The sequence below is a fragment of the Lynx rufus genome, unplaced genomic scaffold (genome assembly GCF_022079265.1).
Source record: "Lynx rufus isolate CCGP_SWC_20201006 ecotype Redwood Valley unplaced genomic scaffold, mLynRuf1.p SCAF_10, whole genome shotgun sequence".
Taxonomy (NCBI): Eukaryota; Metazoa; Chordata; class Mammalia; order Carnivora; family Felidae; genus Lynx; species Lynx rufus.
The window spans coordinates 5,775,042-5,779,489 of NW_025814824.1; the positions used below are offsets into that span (position 1 = coordinate 5,775,042).

Sequence of the window (4,448 nt, forward strand, 5' to 3'; positions counted from 1 at the left end):
ATGCTGTCTGATTTTGCTTTCAGGAAGTAAAACCAATTTACAAACGTATAATTTCAATCCTAAACACTTCACTATTCGTGCCTTTAAATAAATTCGTATATTTCCTATGTGATTCTTATATTATTTTCACACCATGCGAGAGTAATCGTATGTTCCTTAATATTTCTAATTCCCAGTCCGTGTTCAAATTTCTCAAGTTGTCCTCAGAGCCTGTGGCAGCTGCTGTTTTTACAGTCGGGATCTCATCGATGGGCAAGCATTGCATTGGATTACGATGGTCACATTGAACCTAGAACATCTAGGGGCTATAAAAGAACGTGGGCAGAAAAAACAGGCCACCCATCAAAGGGGAAATTACTGCACGATCAAGTCAAGAAGCAAGGGCAGAGGCCTATGGGAAATGTAGTCCAAGCCAGACGGATCACCGCGCAGCACTCTGGGCACGGGTCTTCTGGGTCTTCTTCTGCGCAAGTGCCGTCCTAGCCCCGCCGCGTTTTTACGCATCTGCATCTTCCCGCGGAGCAGGTCCCAGAACTTTCTCGGTCAGGCAGGCTGGAAGGAGCACACCTGGGGTGAGGGCGCGGAGGATCTGTGGAACCTGTGCGAGCGTTGGGCTGGCGTGGGGGCGGTGGGTGTCACCCGGAAGCCACTGGCTGGAAGTCCGGAGCCTGAGGCGCGCTCCAGGGCACGCGCTCCCCGTGGGCGGGTCTGGCCGAGCCCCGTGTGCAGTCGGTGCGCGGTGCGGGCCGAGGTGTGCGGGACCGTGTGCCGGGCACGGCCTGCATCCCGACCCGGGCAGACCTCTGCGGGCGGCGGGAAGGGAAAGCGCGTTCCCGACGTTGACAGCGAATGTGCTGGCAAGCGCTGGAGTGGGGGGGGGGGGGGGGGTCTGCGGTGGAGCCCGAGTTTGCGAGCCGCCAAGACCAGGGAGATTCCAGGTCTGTCACCTGTAACCGGGGCGAGAGAAGTAACCTCGGAAAGAGGCAGGTCTTCTGGAAATGACGATAGTAGTGAGGGTAACGTCCGCTTGTGGGCGTGTCTCGGAGAGTTAGGTAAGAGCTCACCTGTGAAGCGGTTACCCTACTGCCAGGTGCAGTATCGGCACACGCGTTACCCCGGTGTGAAATCCGAGTCTCAGATGGGTGAGATCGTACAGTCTGCGGGGGCCAGCCAGGTGTCCACGGCGCTGTCCCTTTTGCTTCGCTTTCTGGCTTCGCTCACTTAAGGGGTAAAGTAGTCTTACGAAGACTCTGGATAAAAATGGAGCCTGCGTCTTTTTTCTGTGCTAATTTTAATGAAAGAGCAGTGCTTGATCCTTTCGTATACTCTGGTCATTAGCTGATTGTTTTTTTAACTTGACAGAAAAAAGTTTAGAAACCTGCTGGCTTATGCCCCCACGATCACTTAAGGGACTCGTACGGACAGTCGTTGGCTCTGCACAGTCATTCCCCTCCCTTTTCCAGGGTCCAACCGACCTATTCCTGGAGGGAGCCTCCTCTCCTTCTGGGGTGCTGAGACTTTGTGGAAGTGAATTTAGAAGCCGCCGGGCAGGCCAGACCCTTCACGGTCTCCCGAGAGGTGCAGAAAATGAACACATCTCAGGTGAGCCTTCGGTTCGTTCCTCACTTTGTATTACGGTGGATTTAAGAAGCTTATAAAGAGACCATACATTCAGAAAAGTAGAAAAAGGTTTAGATCAAGTTAAACTTTACTTTTTAACACTGGTTTACACTGTTTACCATTAATTCTGATTTTTCTAAATTTATTTATTTTGAGAGAGAGCAAGCGAGGGAGGGGCAGAGAGAGGGGGAAGAGAGAGAATCCCAAGCAGGCCCTGCACTGTCAGCACAGAGCCGGATGTGGGCCTCCAACTCACCAACCGGGAGATCATGACCTGAGCGGAAACCGTGTCGGACACTTAACCGACTGAGCCACCTAGACGCTCCTCCTTCCATTATTCACCAACAATTATAGCATACCATATATTCTTGCTTTAAAGTTTTTCCATAAAGAGGACATTTTTCCATATTGAGACTTAAAAAGCATCCTCATTTTTTACTATAGCTTCATTGTGGTCTAGTATGTAAAAGTACTGTTGGTAATTTAATCAGCCTTCTATTGAAAGACATTTGGGTTGTTTATAATTACATGATTGTAGGGGTGAAACTATAAGCGAAAATGGTCAGAGGTTACTTGCAGTTTCATTTTGTTAAATACTCTAAATGCTGTCCTCCGTAGTGGTTATTATATTTGTATTCCTGCCTGTGAAGTGTTTATTCATAACTGGCATATTGAGCTCCTGAGGCGCTCCGTGCCCTGGTGTAATTACCACGTAAAGAGCCGACAAAGATTTCTGCCCTCGTGTAGCTTAAGTTCAGGTGATGGAAGATGATTAAAAGACTTTGTTATTTGATAATCGACATAGAAGAAATGAAACAAGGAACGCGTTGTGAAGGATCGATTTTAATTTTTAATAAGTTGATCAGATACGCATCTCTGAGAAAATATTTGGAGACAGCATTTGACAAGTGTGGGGAAAGAAGACTTGCTGGTGTCTACAGAAGAACACTTCATGCTGAGGAAACTGCCAGTGCAAGGACCCTGAGGCAGAGTGGTACCCGAGGCGTCCTGCCAACAGCAAGAACAGAGGGCCAGTATGGCTGAAGAGGTGAAAGAGGACGGATCACGTGGGGCCTTGAAGGCCATCACGCTTGTCACGCATGTAATACATTTGAGATCGTCCCTGCTGTTGCGTGTGTCAGTCCCATTGCATGGCTCTGTCACAATTTGTTGATCTGTGTACCGGTTGGACATTTGTGTTGCTCCCAGCTTCTGGCCTTGTGAATAAAGCTGCTTGAATGTTCATTTTCCAGTCTTTTTGCCTGGACACATACCTTCATTTCTCTTGAGAAAATGCTTGAGAGTGTGTGGGATCCTGGGTCTTGTAATAAGTGCATGTTTAACATCACAAGGTGCTGCTCTACTGTTTTTGAAGTGGCCATGCCATTGAGATTTCTAGATGCTGTGAATCTGCACCAGCATTTGGTATTGGCAGTTTCCGGGGGCGGTGGGGGGGAAGTAGTGGGTTTTTTGTTTGGTTTGGTATTCAGTTTAAGCTGTTATGCTAGGTATGTACAGGTATTTCATTGTACCTGTATTTAATCTGGTGCCTAATGACGTTGAGCGTCATTTCATTTGCATAGTACCCTCCAGTTCCATCCACGTAGTTGCAAATGGCAAGATTTCATTCTTTTTGATTGCCAAGTAATACTCCATTGTGTGTGTGTGTATGTGTGTGTGTGGGTGTGTGTGTGTGTGTGTGTGTATATATATATATATGTATGTATATACCACATCTTCTTTATCCATTCATCCATTGATGGACATTTGGGCTCTTTCCATACTTTGGCTATTGTTGATAGTGTTGCTATAAACGTGGGGGTACCTGTGCCCCTTCAAAACAGCACACCTGAATCCCTTGGATAAATACCTAGTAGTGCAGTGGCTGAGTCGTAGGGTAGTTCTATTTTTAATTTTTTCAGGAACCTCCATACTGTTTTCCAGAGTGGCTGCACCAGTTTGCATTCCCACCTGCTTAATGCTGTTTTCTAAGAACAAACATTTTTAATTGATCAATTTACAATTTATCAAAATATCAGACTGGTTTTTTTTGTTGTTTCATCTAATCAAGGTCACAAATATACTCCTATGTTACCTGTTAGAAGTTTATGGTTATAGATTCCACATTTACATTTATGATCAGTTTGAGTTTAATTTTTGTTTATGATACAAGTTGTGGTTGGTTCAAGGAAACTCCTCCCTCTCCCCCCCCACCCCTCCCCCCATCTTATGGAGCTTTATTATTCCAGTACCATTTATTGAAAAGAAGGTACTTTATCTCCATTGAATTTCCTTGGCACCCCTGTTGGAAGTCATTTGACTATGAATGTGTCCATCTATTTCTGGACCCCATTCTGTAGTTTGTGTCTATCATTTTGCCATTACCACACTGTCTCGATTGTTGTTGATTGATTACATGCCTTGAAATCATGTAATGTGAGTTCTTCACTTTCATTCTCTTTTCAGAATTGTTTTGGATATTCTACGTCCTGTGCTCCTCCATTTAGAATCATTCTATCTCATAAAAGCTTCTGGGATTTAGCCTATGATTGTATGGGATCTATAGATCAACTTGAGGACAACAGAATTGACATTGGAGCATACTGAGCCTTCCAATCCCTGGACACACTATAGCTTTTCATTTATTAGTGGTAAAGTGGGTTATAAGCTCTGAAAGGACATGATTTGTTTTTTACATTTTGGACAAATCACTGGCTCCTGTTTAAGAATTGACTCTCGTGGGGCACTGGTTGAAGCAGTGACAATTTAGGAAGCTATTCAGGTGATTCAAGAATCCATGGTGTTAAGTCAGCACTGATGATACCTCC

General features: G+C 45.6%; 1 long non-coding RNA gene across 1 annotated transcript; it reads left to right on the forward strand.

Annotated features, from left to right (window-relative positions):
- Window positions 1-483: 483 nt before the first annotated feature.
- LOC124524911 (uncharacterized) lies at window positions 484-2,875 on the forward strand. Its single transcript, XR_006965343.1, has 3 exons — window positions 484-572; window positions 1,464-1,602; window positions 2,368-2,875. It is a non-coding gene; the product is annotated as an uncharacterized LOC124524911 (long non-coding RNA).
- The last annotated feature ends 1,573 nt before the right edge of the window (window positions 2,876-4,448 follow it).